The following is a 19644-nucleotide window of genomic DNA, read 5'->3' on the forward strand; positions in this document are numbered from 1 at the left end:
TGAGACCATAAAGTCATCACAAAAGTGTTTATGAGTGCCTTAATTTAAGTGAGCTAAGTCATTTTTCTATATTCTATACAATCCCAGAGGTCGCCCCCTGCTGGCCATTAGGAAGAATGCAGGATTCCCTTTTCAGACCCGGAGGTTAAGTTGATCTTTTAGGCTACGTCCACACGTACACGGGTATTTTTGAAAACTGAGATTTTCCGTTTTCGTTTTAAAAAAAAATCGCATCCACACGTAAAAGCCAAAAACGAAGGAAAACCTGCAGAAGGAAAACACTTTTGACGCTGCGTTTTCTCCGTTTTTCTCATCCACACGTAAACGCAAAAACAGAGTTTTCAAAAATCTCCACCCTGGCAGGAGTTTTTAAAAATCACAGTTTTCAGTGACCGAAAACGCCGTTTACGTGTGGACGAAAGGTGCAAACGCATAGAAAAATCTGCGTTTTCAAAAATACCCGGTTACGTGTGGACGTAGCCTTAGAGTGTATTAAATCAAAACATCAAATTGTATGTCTCTCTTTAGTAACAGATGTTCCATAAGTAAAAGCACATCTACAACAGAAAATAAAGCTTCTATGAGACGCAATTATAAAAGGCACAAAGGCAATAAGATATGAAATGAGTAGTGCACTTTATTTATTGTGTACAAAATGAGTAAAAAAAACAAAACAAACTCAGCAGCTTCGGAGAGCAGGGTTCATACCATTAACTTGGTATAAATGGCATTAATAAATATTAAATGGCTTCTCATACCTCGACACTTAAGACAAACAGGCTGATGGCATTTTACTTGTAGCTTTCGATGCTCTTGTCAACACCATCAGCATGTCTCAGAAAAAACCTCTTGTTTCGTCATTGTATCTCTGAAGAAAGCCTCATTATCATTTAACAAGCAAAACATCTTGGCGGCAGCTCGTTAGATGTGAACTCAAGGCAGTGATTGAGAAGCAGTCGAGCGCTGAGGTGAAAAGCAGAAGGACTCCGACCGTTGCTGGTTGGTGGATTATGACTTTATCCAGTGTTAATGAGAGCGGCTCAGCTCTGAATCCCTTCTCCAAATCAATAAAGAGAGCTAATAAGAGCGGGGCAGTTACCGGCTTACCCTGAGATCACAGCAGGCGTAGAGAGGCTGTGCTTTAAGGACAAAAAGGCCCAAGCTGGTGGACATTATCTGGGGTGAGAGAGAGAAAGGAAACCCTGGGGGAAACGCATGTGTAGGGGTGGGAGGGTGTACTTTAAATGCCTGAGTGGTACCTCATGCAATTAATAGAAGTACAATTTAAATATGCAAAACGCAAACAATTACTACTGGGAGATGTGCAAACTTTGTGCATTTTGTTTTTGTTCTTTATGGAATTAACCCGTGTTTGGGATGTTTGCAGTATTTATAGTATAGAACAATTTGCTGCATTATTATGCAGGATAGGTGTCCACTGCAAACTCATATACACGCACACACATATATCCATAAAAGCTATGGCATGCCAATACACATACTATCTAATTACACAAGTAAACACTGGCAGGTTGCTATCCCAGTATTTGTACAAGGAGAGACACGCACACAGCTGCCTCAGACTGTTTTTCCACATGCAGCATTTTGGGATCATAAGTGACAGCAAGAGAGAGGTTGGAAGAGACACTCTTGGCTTTTTCAGCAAACATCTCCTCTTTCTTTGTTGTCCATTGCGGATAGATGTGCCCCCCCCAAAACCTCAGACTCTCAGGAGGGAGGTGGGAGTGAGGGCGTGTGCGTTAATGGTGTGCCTTGATCAAGCCTTAATCCAGGGAATAACACCCCCTCTATAAAAGACACGCACACACACACACACACACTTGTCCCACTTCAGCCTGATCTATGCAAACACTATCTCTGCATGGTAAACAGTCTTCTCACGGCAGAGAGAAATGAGAAGACAGAGCAAATGAATGAGGAGGAGTGGGGAATAAGGAGAAGAGAAGCTGTTATTTAGAGTCGATTGTTTTGCTTCAGTTAACCATCTCCCCCCCCCCCAGCCGAGACTCACAGAGTTAGGCCACCATACCGTCTTTGTAGATTATATAATTAATACCTGGATTAATTTACTATCATTCCTTTATTAAAGTAGCACATTGGAGTGGTGGCTAGTGCTGTTGCCCATCCCGTGTTGAGTTTGAATGTTCTCTGTGTACCTGTGTGGGTTGTCTCTGGGCACTCCGGCTTCCTCCCACAGTACAAAGGGAAGCACTGGTGCATCTGGTTGTATCTCTTTATGTGTTAGTCCTGCAGCAGACTACAAACCTGCTCAGACATCCCACCTCTCACCCTGTGGCAGCTGGGATAGGCTCCAGCCCCACTGCAACCCTGAACTGGGTATGTAGAAGAAGAATGATGGATTATTTTACTGAAATTGTACAGTTCTTACACTTGCTTGACATAAACTCTTTAAAGCCTGAAACCATAAGTAACTTTATATAATATAACTTTATATAATATGATTATTATTATTATGTTGAAAATGAAGTGTTTAATGAGCCTTCTGACATTTTCAAACAATCCCACTGATGATGTAGAAATTTCATAAACTCCCAAAACTTCATGTATCAGATATGACACACTTGGCGTAACAGGACAAACAGCAGTCATCATTTATATCTGATGTTTGGCACTGAGTATCAGGAGCGCTTGCAAGAATTTAGCTGGGGGCTGGTGAAGAGAGCTCAGAACAAGACCAGCTGATGGGTGCTGAGTGGAAGGTGGACTGGAGAGTGGGACAAGGCCGGCTTTATCCACGGAGACAAGGTGCAGGAACTCTGGATGAAACTGGCAACAGGCCCACTCATGAGAGAAAGAACTTAACCTGAGACATAAGCTGTTTTTATCTTTGCCCAGGTGCATGAGAGAAGACAAATGTGTGGCATAGTTAGATTTGACACTAAAAGTTGCCAGCTCCCATAGTAAGCCTGTCTGATGTCTGACTGTATCGATTTCCACGGATGTGAGAACAGCACAGTTAATAGTCTGGTGGAATTACAACCCCTCTGGCAACACCCTTGCTCAGCATGCTCGGCACTGAGGACGCAGATGAAGTAAAATATCTCCCACTACGTCCTTCATGTGAGAAAGGCTAACTCCAGACAATGAGCTTAAACAAGGGTCGCTGTCTAACTTCAAGTTAGCTGTAGCACACAGAAACAGTGTCATAGAGAATAATTTGAAGAGCCTGGCTTTAAATACTGCTGGGTCTCAAATGAATCTTAGGTGTGCTGCTGATTGGCATCAAGCCCGGACAGACAGGCAGACACACACTAGCACATAAACACACACAGAACAGGCCGACAGAGGCAGACATCAACAACAGAAAACACGAGGAAAGATAAACAAAGAGAAACCAATAGGAATGAATGTGTTATTCCCAAGATCATTACAAATATTTATCGACTAATTCATTATTTAAAAAAAAATACTTTGAATGAGTTACCAGAGTCCTCTAAGTTTCCCCGTTGCTTCCTTTTCGGAATCAGCTCGAGAACAGATAGTATACTAGCATCTTCTATTTTTAACTATGTCTTCCAGTTATTGGCAGCAGAATGTATTATTCTATCCAAAACAATAAATGCCCCATAGATCAATGCACCTAGCATCCACTGAAAGTTGCCCCTTAAACTCTGTCATTAATAATTAAGCCACAGAATAAACAGCCATTCAACTGGAAAACACACCTCTAATGAGGCCTGTATATAAAAGAAGGACATAGCTTCAGGGTATAAAATGTGAAACCAGTGTGAAGGCATTGGGGATTTTTGCGTTGGCCAACAGGGGGCAGCTCCTCAGACTGCAAAAACAAATCTGGTTGTATAAAAGTCTACAAGAAACTGACTCCAATGCTCCCTTGGTTTGATTTTTCCGGATGATTTTATGGTTTCAATCATCAGTTTCAAGCCTTACTGAAAACTACAGTGGGGCAAAAAAGTATTTAGTCAGCCACCGATTTTGCAAGTTCCCCACCTAAAATGATGACAGAGGTCAGTAATTTGCACCAGAGGTACACTTCAACTGTGAGAGACAGAATGTAAAAAAAAAAATCCATGAATCCACATGGTAGGATTTGTAAAGAATTTATTCGTAAATCAGGGTGGAAAATAAGTATTTGGTCAATAACAAAAATACAACTCAATACTTTGTAACATAACCTTTGTTGGCAATAACAGAGGTCAAACGTTTACTATAGGTCTTTACCAGGTTTGCACACACAGTAGCTGGTATTTTGGCCCATTCCTCCATGCAGATCTTCTCGAGAGCAGTGATGTTTTGGGGCTGTCGCCGAGCAACACGGACTTTCAACTCCCGCCACAGATTTTCTATGGGGTTGAGGTCTGGAGACTGGCTAGGCCACTCCAGGACTTTCAAATGCTTCTTACGGAGCCACTCCTTTGTTGCCCGGGCGGTGTGTTTTGGATCATTGTCATGTTGGAAGACCCAGCCTCGTTTCATCTTCAAAGTTCTCACTGATGGAAGGAGGTTTTGGCTCAAAATCTCACGATACATGGCCCCATTCATTCTGTCCTTAACACGGATCAGTCGTCCTGTCCCCTTGGCAGAAAAACAGCCCCATAGCATGATGTTTCCACCCCCATGCTTCACAGTAGGTATGGTGTTCTTGGGATGCAACTCAGTATTCGTCTTCCTCCAAACACGACGAGTTGAGTTTATACCAAAAAGTTCTACTTTGGTTTCATCTGACCACATGACATTCTCCCAATCCTCTGCTGTATCATCCATGTGCTCTCTGGCAAACTTCAGACGGGCCTGGACATGCACTGGCTTCAGCAGCGGAACACGTCTGGCACTGCGGGATTTGATTCCCTGCTGTTGTAGTGTGTTACTGATGGTGACCTTTGTTACTTTGGTCCCAGCTCTCTGCAGGTCATTCACCAGGTCCCCCCGTGTGGTTCTGGGATCTTTGCTCACCGTTCTCATGATCATTTTGACCCCACGGGATGAGATCTTGCGTGGAGCCCCAGATGGAGGGAGATTATCAGTGGTCTTGTATGTCTTCCATTTTCTGATGATTGCGCCCACAGTTGATTTTTTCACACCAAGCTGCTTGCCTATTGTAGATTCACTCTTCCCAGTCTGGTGCAGGTCTACAATACTTTTCCTGGTGTCCTTCGAAAGCTCTTTGGTCTTGGCCATGGCGGAGTTTGGAGTCTGACTGTTTGAGGCTGTGGACAGGTGTCTTTTATACAGATGATGAGTTCAAACAGGTGCCATTCATACAGGTAACGAGTGGGGGACAGAAAAGCTTCTTACAGAAGACGTTACAGGTCTGTGAGAGCCAGAGATTTTCCTTGTTTGAGGTGACCAAATACTTATTTTCCACCCTGATTTACGAATAAATTCTTTACAAATCCTACCATGTGAATTCATGGATTTCTTTTTCACATTCTGTCTCTCACAGTTGAAGTGTACCTCTGGTGCAAATTACTGACCTCTGTCATCATTTTAGGTGGGGGAACTTGCACAATCGGTGGCTGACTAAATACTTTTTTGCCCCACTGTATATGACAGGTTTGAAACCCTGCATTCAGCATTTTTACTGTCTCCATTTTAGACGTTATGAAACAAGTTGTTACAAGAAAGAAGTGGATGCGAGTGAGAACCCAAGGACTTGTCCTAAAGGAATACGTGGCCTTGGATTCTTCTGTTGTCCTAATGATGCATAGTCACTTTTAGTCTAAATGAGATCATAATTTATCAAACGAATATCACGATATATTGAAAATTATCCAAAGCTAGCACATCATAACTGCATGAGAATAGTGTTTAGTGATTTAAATCAAGTGAGAAAGAGGGACTTTTTGGTAGCCCCCACAGCTGGTCATAAGAAATACACTGCTCTTATCAATGTAACATCCCTGATAAAACACATTAAAATGTAAGATCCCATTTAGTAGGCCTTGTGCCATGAACAAAATCACGTCTTTAACACAAAGTAAAGCATTGCTGAGACACATTTGTGCTAGGTGTTAGTCAGCTGCCATCTTTAAGAAGGTATGTGATGAGTTGGAGTGTATTTTTCTTCCTTGTCTGTTTAAGATTTAGATGGTATCTTGCAAGCAACATGTGAATTAATGTACGCATTTACAGTGTTCTTTAGTTTTTCCATCAGATCCACTCCTCGATCGTCCAGTTTCAAAACACCAACATGACCGATGCGTTCAGGTTGAGGCTTCAGAATAGGAGACTGCTAACTAATGAAGGATGTCACTGTATGTATTTTATGTATAGGAGTGAACTGACTAAGTGAACTAAGCTGAGTTAAAGTTCAGTAGCTGCTACACAGTGCTCGTTTATCCCAATGACAACTGGCTTGCTCCCAGTCAGTTTAGCACTTTCTAACAAGAGTTTTTCTTTTCAGGTTTTTCTAACACAGGCATTCAAAATCATTTCTCTAACTGTAAAGTAAGACATGTGTAAGTAATCTATTATACTGAGTTGTTGATGAATCCTACAGTGTTACGAATTAAAAGGCAAGGAACTCGTAGATGCAGGCATGGAAATCAAGTAGGAGACTGAAAGAGATGAACTAGAGAAGAGAGCAACAGCATAAAAGAGGAAAGTCAAAGGGCAAGACAGAGGAAAGCTCAGTGAGAGGGCCAGGCAGATGGAGTAAGTGACAGAGAGAGGAAATGGCTGCTAGAAAAACGAAGAGGAGCTGAATGAATGACAGGGAGGGAAAAGAGGAAGACGGATGGTTGAAAAGGGAAAGAGAAGAATACCAAAAAAAAGTGGAAAAGAGGCAGAGATCAGGATGGAAATAGAAAACTTGAGGAAGGAGAAAGCCAGTGAGCCAGCCAAGAGTGGGGTTAAAATTCTTTCAGATCAGGTACACATAATAGGCCTCGTTAATATTCATAGTTTCCTCAGGTACAGCGAAGGTTAAATTTTACTTACTTTTCAACTCTCATTACTAATACATGATGGCAATAAGAATATTCAAAGCAGACGGGTGACCAAGGGTTGATGAGAACCTTACCTTTCCTCTGACATTTAAACACATTACCATTTCAGGGCCCCTTCCTCTCAATCGTGCCCGCCAGAATAAATTGTCAGCTAATCACGACTTGCCTTGCGAGCCCCGCCTGAATGATGATATTCCGAGTGAAGTCCACCCCTCCTCCATTAGAACTGGACTCTCATTATGTGGAGAATTGGTGAGTGTGTGTGAGAGAGAAATGACTTTATCTATCCATCTACCTATCTAAACATTCGCTAGTTAGTTGGCTGTCTAGCAGCCAATCAGATACATGAACAGAGGTGTTATTTACAGAGCATTTAAATGGTGAACTCTTTTACCCGAGGCCATCAGGAGTGTCTTCTTGTGCAGTGCCGTAGTGAAAGTCCATCTGGTTTACCTTCTGGTTGAAGCTGTGGCTCTGAATCATGTAGTGTACATGAAATACAGGTGTAGTTGTAATGATCGTTATTGCTGTTGTAGTATTGTTTTGTTGAAGCACAATTTGACAAAGATGGCCACCATGGAATCACCAATTGTTTTGGAATCTCCAACTTGAAGCCTCATTGCGAATCTTTAACTTCTGCAGTGTTTGTTTGATTTAAACCAGCGGTCCCCAACCCCCGGGCCATGGACTGGTACCGGGCTGCGAGGGTTGAGACTCAGGTGTGAAATTTATGGTTTTCAGGGATATTATCAGTTTTTATCATTATTTTTTTAATCAATTTTATGGTTAACTCGGTTCCCTGAGTCTTTTCCCGTGTGTTGTTGTATTTATCCGCGACACCTTAAAGGCTGATCCATGAAAATATTGTCCGACATAAACTGGTCCATGGTGCAAAAAAGTTCGGGAGCCGCTGATTTAAACCAGAAGACACCACAGTTTAGGTTCATTTTGGCAGTTTCATCAGATGGCTGCCCCTCCCTGAGTCTGGTACTCCTGGAGGCTTCTTCCTGTTGAAAAGGAGTTTTTTGTCTCCACTTTTTCCTGTTCCCTGTCATAAGGTGTTGCCTGATTATTAGGGTTTTATTATTGTAAGGTTTTTTACCTCATAAGATTAATAACCTTGAGACAACTGTTGTTATGATTTGATGCTATATGGAGAACTGAATCAGAATTAAATCATCACGCTGACTTTTATACACATTTACTAACTAATTAGCTAACTTACTACATGAATAAATTATTTATTTATTTGCAATTTCTTTTTTTCTTTACAATTTTCAATGGGAACATATGTGGGGGGGGGGGGGGGGGGAAAGCTATCAAAACAACAAAGGAAAAGAATTCAGAGTATTCAAAGTGAATATATCAGCATGCATCTGAATGACAGACAGTTCCCCTCCCAGGTGGTGCTGTGACATGCCAATGCTTTAGGTTAACAAACAGGGACAAAGCACTTTCCATCAGGACTGATCAGCATCAGAGCCCCCTGACATGACATGGAAGTGTCTGTCGCCCCGAGGCAGTCACTGCAACAACAGGAGAGATGACAGGAGAGGGGAGAGGAGGACAGGAGAGGGCAGGTGACAGAAGCAAGCAGGAAAACCAACCACCTGAATAGACCACTGTACACACCAGCAAATATCACCTTTTAGTTGTTTTTCATTGCCGTGCGCTTGCATTCCAGTCCATGCGCTAAAGAATTCTATTTGAAATTTATAATTTACCTTAGAGTATTGAAATGTCATTACTTTAATCGATTTTCTTGTCAATTTGGTCATCAGAGATCGAGAAATGCATTGTACACACATAAAAAATAGTGGATTATGATTAACTTTGAGGCTTTTTTAGGAGGATGATAGGAGGAATTCAGGGCCATTGGCATAGGTAAGTCTGAGAAGTAAGAAGTGTAAACATTCAGTATTACCCTTTACACACCAGCGCTTTGCAGTGAATTGAACAAAGAGCCAAACACCAACACAGACCAAACGGCAGTCAGCCTTGAGAGAAATGTGGGAAATGCGTAAGTTCCTCAGTCTCCTTAAAACTCAGAAACCCTGAACTTTTTTATAAGTGTTTTCTTGCTGGTTCACTTGGAATTACTCTTCAGTCTTCTTGTTTTCATGCAGGGCAGAGGCTCCGCAGTTTGTTTGGACTTGAGTGACAAGCGAAAATATTTGAAGATGTATGATAGCGCCTGTTTTACTGCAAACGTGCCTGTCGTGCGATTCTCCAGCGTCGACTTCAAGGCTTTCTTTGAAGCGATCAAAGTGAAACAGAGATGATGTCAAATAATCCTTCTGGACAGAGTTTAAGGAAGCCATCATCCACTCATCAGTCTATCTCGTTACACACTTCTGCTGATGCTTTTTCTGCTTCCCTTTGTTATGCAGGTGTTGTACTTCTATATGTAAGAGTCTGATTAGGTCCACGTGATGTAAATTGTCAACCAAGGGTGAAACAAGGGTTCCAGTGAACATGTACTGGCCCAATTCTTTGGGCCATAACTTGAACACACCAACTACAGCTACTGTATGCTCTTCAGGTGGATTCAAAGCACAGTAAAATAAAAAGTATAGGAATGAATACTCATTTATCTGTTCCCAACTCTTTTCTAAGATACTGGAAAAACTATTTCTAAAAAGATTTGATAGCTTTGTGGATAAACACGATTTGTTGGCAAATTGCCAGTATGGGTTTAGAAATAATAGATCAACAGTTTTGGCATTGATGGATTTAATGGAAGAAATAACAGAATGTATGGATAACAAGAAGTATGCACTAGGAGTCTTTCTAGATCTAAAAAAAAGCATTTGATACTGTTGACCACGAAATTCTAAAAATCAAACTGGAAAAATATGGGTTGAGGGGTGTGGTACTGGATTGGATAAACAGCTATGTGATGAATCGACAGCAATATGTACAAATAAATGAGTTTAAATCTAAATGGATGGATATTGAATGTGGAGTACCTCAAGGATCAGTATTGGGTCCGAAAATGTTTATTATGTACATAAATGATATTTGTAAAGTATCAAAGATACTAAAGTTTGTAATTTTTGCAGATGATACCAATATACTTTGTTCAGGTGCGGAATTTCAACAGGTTTTGGAGGTGATCACACAGGAGTTAAAGATATTAAAGAGGTGGTTTGATAGAAACAAATTGTCCTTAAATTTAAACAAAACAAAATTTATGTTATTCGCAAACTATAAGAAAAACATTAACATTGAAATTTGTGTCGATAATATATATCTAGAAAGGGTTAATGCCATAAAATTTCTTGGTGTGATCATTGATCAAACGGCCTGTTGGAAATCACACATCACTTATGTGAGGGGAAAGTTAGCACGCGGCATTGCTGTCTTGGGGAAAGTAAAACAATTTCTGGATAGGAAAACATTGTATATGTTATATTGTGCTTTGCTATTACCATACATGAGTTATTGTGTAGAGGTTTGGGGAAATACATATAAAAGTAATATTCAGACTATAATCATAATGCAGAAAGGGGCCATTAGACTAATAAATCAGGAGGGGTATAGGGCTCACACAAATGCACTCTTTATTAGGACACAAGCTATAAAATTCCAGGATCTGGTGAAGTTTAAAACAGTGGAAATAATATATAAGGTAAGGAAAGGGATGCTCCCAATCGAAATAAGTAAATGGTTCTTAGAAAGAGAAGGGAGGTATAATTTTAGAAGGAAGTGGAATTTAAAATTACAAAGAATAAGAACAACATTGAAAAGGATGTCTATTTCAATAGCAGGAGTTAAATTCTGGAATGAGTAAAAAGAAGAAATAAAGGTCAGCAGTGATATAAACCAGTTTAAAATAAAACTGAAAAAAGAAATTTTAAATAAGTATAAGAATGAAGAAAATGCAATTAACCCAAGACAGCAGTCAAACTGATGTTTATTTTCTTCTGCAAATTAGCAAATCTAAATATAGTTTTAGTTGAACATGTGAAAATATTTTTTTGAGATGTTATGTTCTAAGTTGAAGGCATTGTATACGTTTTTGTTGTTCAAATTTAGATGATGAGGATGTAAACTTGAGGGGGTAGGGCTAAACCCTAACCCCTAACCCTAAGTATATACTTCTGCCTACTCCTTTTCAAACAACTGTATGGAATGATTTTATGAAACGTTGGTGAATGTATATGTTTGAAATAAAAAAAAACTGAACTCCGCAAGTGAGTATAATCTATAAATCGAAGATGTTTTAAAATTCTACTTTATAATAACAAAGCTGTTTCCACACCTACTGGTGTGAAAATGATTTAGTTCTGACTTTGGCATTTAATGTATTTATATATTATATTAAATATAATTATTAAAAATGAAGTTTTTCTCTGAGTAATTCCCTCAAATAATCACAAAGAATACATAATGTTAATTTCTAAGAACTGAGAAGTGACAGTGATTGTGAATTTAAATCGTTTTCTTTGAGTCTTTGTTAACCCTGTGATGAAAAGGACATGGCCTGGGGCCTGTTCTTCGTACCTCGCTAAGTAAGTTAGCTGGATGAGATTGTTGACGATTTCGCGTGATCCTGGATCGTTCGGTTCCCCGAAGCCCATCCGGGACTTGCTGTCATAGCAACAGAGCCGTAAGCGTAAACCTGCTGGGGAGCAGGTTTACTTTATGTAAACGGGATTAGATCGCGGCCACGCAGGTATGCCCGCGTCATTCATACGAAAGCAACAGCGATATTCCACCACTGTTTCACCATAAATAAATAACATCAATGTAACTAAAGACAATGCAGCACCTGATCCATTTATTGATTTCACACAGGTCATTTCCTAAAAAAGGGAAATGTACTATTAACATTCTATTACATGTATGTGATTATTACAGATTTAATTCGTATTTCAGAGTAGCAATTGCAAATTACTTCGTGTAATCAAGATGAGAGACCACGGCTATAAAAGTGAAGGTGGATTTGGGAAGTCTGTCGCAGCCATGTCCTGTCCGTATACGCGAGCCACCCATTGCGGAAGGTGCAAGATTGATAAGGAGAGTCCTCAGAATTCAGCGTATATTGCGGGACAGACAGGATCCTTTAGCTCAGCGCGACAGTGTGCTCATTGAGAGATATCGATTTTCCCGTGAGGGTATTATTTACTTAACCAACTTGTTGACGAGGGGGTGCAGGACCACCACCTGTCTTTTGTTGCTCTGCCCTTTTCTTGGTTGCTGTTATAAACAAACAGATTATTCCAGGGTCTCTTTCCAAGAGACTAAAAGCAATATAAGTGATAAATATTACCATTCTGTAGAATATTCTTATATTTCACTTTTACCTGTTCCCATGTTCTAGTGGGTCCTGTCGTGGCTCTAATGTGACAGAGGATAAAATATAACATATTATAATATAATGTAATATAATATTGGATAATATAGTGTAATATAATAAATCTACCCTACCGCCTACACTCAAAAAAAATGAATGAGGTGGATTGTTCAGTGTATATTAATTATTTATTTTCATTTTACTTAAAATATATGTTTTTGTTAAGTTAACATATGTTTTTCTAATCAAGTCTACGTAATTGTGTCTATTATTCAACGTACATAATACTAATGTGTTACTTGATCGCATAACATTTAAGTTAAGTCAATTAGGATCGATATACCTTGTATATCCACAAGGTGGCAGTAATGCAAAAACAGTTGTAATGAAACCGCGCAGAACAAGAAGGTTTCACGGCTTGTGCCTGCTCATGCACAAGACTTCAAATTTAACTGAAAAAGGCTGTTTTGGCGCCAAGCTGCTGTTTCTTTGAGAGGTAAGACCACTTTTTTCTTTGACTATGTTGTGTAGTATCTATATGTCCAGCATGGTTATATTTTGCGTTTGTCTTACAAGACATGTTATATCGTTTGCGTGTGCTTGTTTTACATTAGTTTTACTGGGTCCTGGACATGCTTATTTTGTGGACTGTGTAAGAAACATTTTTATTGTTTTTTGTTTTATTAAGGGATTAGCTACAGGGGTTCATGGGGTTATTCTTTCAAGGGGTTATTTTTCCATTTGCTTTCTTGGGATTCCTTTTCTGTAATCCGAGAGTCGGAAATATCGAATAGGATAGCAAGGATAGCATAAAGTGACATTTAAAATCCAAAAAGTCAAGGGCGAAAGCCACTGTGACACCATTGTTCTGCTCTATCAGTAATCTGTATTATGTAAAAATGGTCTGTAAATACAGCATGTTTCCTAGCGGAGTTATACATATCAATGTAGTTATAAATTACAGTTTGTGAAAGTACACACTTAATTTTTTTAATAAAATTATTCAAGACATATGAGTGGACAGACAATGGAGGTCGACAGACCTGGTGATAATTGCTTCTATAGAAAGTTAGCACATGGCAGTGTCAATCTCTTGCTTTTCTTCTGAGTAGTATTTTATTTAGTTGTAATTCAAACAATAATTTGCTTCTTGAAATTAAGGAATTAATTTTTTTTTTCTTTATAAATCTCAGATCCTGCCTTTACCTGCTCCCTCCTATACTGATGTGGTGTATGTGGTATTGCTGAGCTTGTATGTGGTATGTGAACTGTTATACTTTTAAAAACAAAACTGTTTTATAAGTTAAGTTTTCTTTTGTGACCCATCCCATGCCCCTGTTATTTCTTCTCCACATCTGAACCATGGTAAAGGTTGCAGTTCAAGGGCCTGAGGCATGAAATTCTTTTCAGATCAGCTGTGATCAATATTTTTTGGAACTTGATAAATAACAATAAAAGCTGTAATGGCTCCATTAGCATTTTGTGTAAATGTTTGTGTTAAAATTATAGCTTTAATGAGGTCTTTCTACATTAGTTTTAGTTTGTATATGTGTACATATAGTATGTATATTTACAGTACAGTATGTTGTGTTTGTTGACATATTTTCAGGTGGAAGCAGAATATGTGAGGATTACTACTGCATGTTCCAAGGCTTTTTACACAACTTGACCAATACACTGACCAGCTCATAAAAGTCTTCAAGAAAAAAGGAGGCGTTGCAGGGAAGAAAATTAGACAAACTTTGGCCCCAGCCACACAGGTGCGTTATTCTGTTGGTAGCAAAATATTATGGCTAATAAGATCATTTTCAAATTTAAACAGCTAGTGTATGGTAGCTGCACAGTGCACTTACATTTATATTAAGCAAGACAAAGTTTGGTACTCAAAACGTTGGAAAATTTAAATTACCTAAACATATGTAAAATCTGATCCCTTGATTTAGGTTAAACCAGAAGTGAATGTTTTTATGTTATGTTTTGAATGCAAAAAAGATGATGTATTAGTTTGTCTTTACCTCCATTATGGACATATATAATGTGGTGGAAACCCTGCCCAACAGGTTAACTATTCATGTCCATGTGATGATTAGTTGGTCTTGTGTACATGTCTATCTGTGCAGTGGATATGTCATTCATTTTGCGTATAATGTGAGTTTCTGTCATCCTAAAGTATATCTGTTTTCTCTTCCTGTATCTCTGCCACTCTCTACAGAAGGAAACCATTGAAAAGGGGAGGGAGTGTGTCCTCAGGGCACTACCTTTTTACCTGAATGAAGACCCAAGCATCCTCTTCAAAGAATAATTGGTTGGTAATTTTAGTTTAGTTTTTTATCTGTATTAAACCAAATTTTGAATAACTAATGTTGTTGCATGTTGTAATGTTGTTGTTGTTGTAATTTGCATGGAACCTGTTTAAATGTTTTGGGAAATCTTCTTGTATACCCAAACTATTTATATTTATCGTTGAATCTGTAGTCTAAAATAGTGGCGCACTGGGGTGCATGTTCCTAATATTGTGTTTACGTCATTAAAGGGTAGCTTTGGCCCTTTTTCTTTCTTTTTTTAAAACTGGATGCCATTTTTCTATGTTTTTGTGTCTAAGCTACAGCTGTTCAGAGGGAGCTGGAACAAATTACCCTTGCTATCTTTACCATCGAAAGAGCTGATGCCAGCACTCCTCCAGCCGATGTGGGTATAACCATCTAGTGTGTCCTGCATGACCTGGAAGACCTGGCCTCTGCATGTGCACTCTTAATGGGTGGGATATATGCACTGAATCTCAGTTAACCTCAAGACTGAAAGCTAAGAGACAATCAAAAGCATTGAGATTTAAAGGATTTAATTGAGAGATGATACTGCACCAGAAATGTTGAAGGGTGGTGTGTATATTAGCGTTCAAGGCATATTGTTATGAGGTGGAAATATATTCATATTCAGTTTGTGTTACATTGTGTGCATTGTAAAGGTAATTGCAATACATACTAAAAATAAGGGTAAGTTAGGAGGTTGATCTGATATCCTCGTGTTGGTGTTGTTCCCAGATCATCATACTAAATGTTGTTCCAGGATCAACATTGCAAGTGACCAATCAGAATGTTGTGACGTCATACTTTTGCGACTTCGGGAAAAACCGGCGTAAAACAAAAAACTGTACTTAAGCTGCGTGAAACCGCCTCTGTCCGCCGATCAACTGACCCTAACCCTAACCGTAACCCTTTAATAAACAGTAAGCAGAATTGATATTGTCCTTGCAACATTGGAATTTCATAAATGCACGAATGGCTTGGAATAGAATAACGTCACAACAATGTGATTGGTCACTTGCAATGTTGAACCTGGAACAACATTTTCATGATGGTCTGGGAACAACACCAACACGAGGATATCAGATCATCCAAGTTGGGAATGCAGGATGAATGTATATTTTGTGGACTTTTAAAGACGAACAATTGTTTCCATGTTAAAATGTTTACATCTGAAGTTTTTTGCCCAAACACTGGTAAAATAAATGTTGACAGTGGCGAGTGTTAAATGGTTACTGCTGTGCTGTTGCAAAAAAACTGAACGCTGACAAGCTGTTTTATTGTTAGACCATAATGTTGGCATGTTTTGTTAAAGTTTTATTTGGGATGGTGATGTAATTTTCTTTGATTGCTAATATCAGTGGACTATTTATTATTATTATTATTATTATTATTATTATTGTTGTTGTTGTTGTTGTTGTTACATTTTTTTTTTTTTTTTTAAATTGTGGCTGTTGAGGTGGACACTTCACTTTGCATTGTTAAAGGAAAGCACTTCATTGGCATTGTGTTACTGGACTGACCCTAAGCAATCATTGCAAATAGCAACTTTGCTATCCATTTTAGACACTAAAAGAAAAAAACACTCACAGACCTTACTAGCATCACATGTGCATAACTCAAGTGTCATCTTATCAATGTGTTATGTGATCTTCAATGCGTTTTTTTTCTCTTCTATTTCTGGTAGATACAGACATTTAATTTAAAGTCTTGATGTTGCATCTGTCTACATACTGTTAATTACTAACCCTAATGAGCTGTTGTGTTTTATTTTGGACTGGGTTTACACAAATGCTCACTGAATGTGTTGGCAATAAAATAAATTTTAAAAAATAAGTTGGATGTACTTAATTCATTTGTGTGGAACCTGTTGACAAAATAGATTTATGTAAAACTAATTAATAAAGCACAAGGTGGCTGAAAATATAATATTTGAATTAATCTAACTTAAATTTAACATTTTACTGCCACAAATAAGAAATGTGTTGAAGTAACTAATTAAACTATCTAACCTGAAAATATATCATCTATGTTCATACAACATAACTTGATTTAGTTAGTCTTAAATATGTCTTGTTAATCTTAAGTAGTTTTTTTAAATTAGATGAACTAAAGATTTTTGCTTTAAACTAACATAATTCAATTTCGTGGAACCTGTTGACAAAATAATTTTAATTAAAGTCAACGTTTCATTTTTTTGAGTGTACTGGTGTTGGCCAGAGGGGCCGATGGCGCAATATGGCAGCCTGGCTTCTGTCAGTCTGCCCCAGGGCAGCTGTGGCTACAACCGTAGCTGCCTCCACCAGTGTGTGAATGTGAGAGTGAATGAATAGTGGCATTGTAAAGCGCTTTGGGTGCCTTGAAAAGCGCTATATAAATCCACTCCATTATTATTGTTATTATTGAATTACTTACGAGTTTGATTTGTCAGCAACTTTCTGCCAGCCCTCTCTCCTTGCTTTTGCAGCCTTTGCAGTGTTCCCTTGCGTTTTAATTAAACTCTGAAACTCCTGAAATCCCTCACTCAAGAGTTCTTGCTCTGCTGCCAAAAAATACCGAGCGCGCTCCTTCGACATTTTCGCCGACCAATCAAAGGGTTGCCGATCAATGTTTCTACTATCGATGCGTAGCCCCTGTTGGGCCACCCAGTGATCTCACATTACTTCATCCAGCTATACTAATCGTCAACAACAGGTGTGTTCGGGGAACCGGAATAGCGAGCTCAGAGTTAGCGCGATGATTTGGTCTTGGATGTTTCATTTGATCTTGGATGTAGTAAGCGACGTACGAAGCACAGGGCCCTGGTCAAACTTTAGCTCTTAGGTAGATGCTACAGGAGTCTGAAATAAATTGATCATAAAATCATTAGTGTCTTTCAGCCTCATCTTGATGTCGGCCCACCTTCATCCCTCCTTGAATGTATCTTCCTCTCTCTTTCATTCTCATTGCTTCTCAGGTGTGATAGAGAAACACCTGAATTGGTTTTTAAAAGATATATATTGAAGCATGCGTCTTTTCACTCTGATTGTGTATCAGTCTAATTCAGTATAATTTAACTTGTGATGAGCACAGATAGAACCAATTATATTTATCAGATAAAACGCTGTTACCTCGTTGAGGTATTTAAAGATCAGTCACTGTATGGTGAACGATAAAGAAAACAGCAACACTGTCCATAGATTTACGTAACTTTAAGCATTTTAGCAGAAAGGATATTTTGCTGCCTTTTCATGTTTGCAGGCTGACATACAGATAAGAGAAAATACAAATATTGAATTTACTAAGCTATCTGAAGGCAACTACCAGCTTTTAAGGTGGAATGTTTTCTTGCATGTTTTTCAGGGCACGAGTTGTTGTCTTGAATCAATCAACACAAGGTAAATATCAATATAACAGCTTTGACCATGCGGTTTGACTTTAGTTCTTCCCTTGCATGACACACACTTTACTGAGGATTGGATTTCAGTTGGATTATGCTAAGTGTGAACATTTCATCCTTGGAGAAAAGTGTTTGAGCACCGTTCTGGTGCACTTGGGAATCATACCATACCTATGAGGTAAGAGATCACTGGGTTTAGGCAATGATAGGTGAAAAAGACGTAATATTACAATCCTAGCAGCAGACGCCTGAAAGGCTTTAATCTCAATTTTCATAGGCAAAAACTACAAGTGTCAGGTTAGTTCATGGAGCTTAGTAGCCTATTGTTTCTGTTAGAGTAACAAAGACTACGTGTTCTCACTTTTAAGATGATATTTATGATATTTTACCTGTTCTGTCTTTATCTGTGCACTAATATTCACTCACACTGAACAATGTTATCTGCAGTGTGGGCGTGATTATTCAAAAGAGTAATGTATTACACATTACCTGTTGCTGATCTTAAAAGTAATGCAGTCTTAAGAGAGTAATTTGTTGCACTACTCGTTACATTACTTTCTTGTTATTCCATAAAATTACCTGAAATGCATTGTCCAATCCTAAGAGACTTCAAAGTGACTCCCACAGTGATTCTACTTTAGAAACATGAACCGATAGAAGCGGAGGATGCAGCCTGACTGCTCATCACTTTGTTACCTGCTGAAGTTCACGCTCTGGCTGCTGGGCTGGAGTCGGAGTTTCAGATAACTGAATAACCTTTGCAACACAAGTAACAACACAATAACTTAAGTGTAACTGTAGCTATTGTACAGTTATGAATTACATCACTGCATTAGTGAAAAAAATCTAACGTGATTACACTAACGCGTTACATCCAACACCCTTTATCTGCGATTCAGTGCTCGTCCAGTGGCGTGGCCTATTTCAGTTCTGTTCAGTTTTATTTATACAAAGCCATATTTATGCAGTTGCCTTTTTTGGTTTATGCTGTACAGAGAAAACAATAACAACCAGATCACCCCTTACATTTCTCTGTCTTTATGCTTGAAGTTTGAACTAAATTTCTGTGCGCATGTGTTTCTCTGTACTTTTACCAGCACCCGTGTGTTTGCACGTAAGCAATGAGAGATGCAGCAATGACAGATGTTGCTTCACTGTTCTGTTTGGCCACACATCATGCTGTGGACGACATGCTTTCTCCTGGAAACTCTCATCCGTCAGTAAACATCTCCCTGTTTACTACTTTAGTCATGAAATCACAGCTGACATGCAACACGATACATAGATTGGCAGGTGAACTCCGGGAAGAGCAGAGCACAAACTTGCAAAGCAAGTGCAAGTAATGGGGGCGCCGCCTCTAGTGTCCACAAACTTTCCATCCATCTGCCCACCTCTTCCTGCGGTTTTTCTCCTCCTCTTGTATGAATCCCTGCACGCCTGTTTGTCACTTAAACGAAAGCGAACAGACTGACAGGCCAATATCTGAGTCTTTAAAATGAAACTACTAGCAAATTAATTTTTCATCCTTTCTTATCAGTGACTGATGGGCCGCCGGGTCCCTCCCAAAACCCTCTGTGTCCCCGCGGGCAACTCCTGCAGCCCGGGAACTAAGGTTTTCATCCTAAATGGTGGTAAATGGCTCGCCGCACAAATAATGCATAAACAGCTGTTTTGCCCAAGTAAGTTATCCTCTTAAAAGATTCAGAACCCTCT

At 39.1% G+C, this 19644-nt stretch overlaps 1 long non-coding RNA gene across 2 annotated transcripts; it reads left to right on the top strand.

Annotated features, from left to right (window-relative positions):
- The first annotated feature begins 12405 nt into the window (after positions 1–12405).
- Positions 12406–16388, top strand: LOC309715864. Of its 2 annotated transcripts, none has more exons than XR_014279326.1 (5): positions 12406–12745; positions 13443–13508; positions 13859–14009; positions 14462–14554; positions 14852–16388. It is a non-coding gene; the product is annotated as an uncharacterized lncRNA (long non-coding RNA). The 2 variants fall into 2 exon arrangements; XR_014279327.1 differs by lacking the exon at positions 12406–12745 and adding an exon at positions 12752–12901.
- Positions 16389–19644: the final 3256 nt, after the last annotated feature.

Source organism: Aulonocara stuartgranti (genome assembly GCF_965226115.1).
Source record: "Aulonocara stuartgranti genome assembly, chromosome: 10".
Taxonomy (NCBI): Eukaryota; Metazoa; Chordata; class Actinopteri; order Cichliformes; family Cichlidae; genus Aulonocara; species Aulonocara stuartgranti.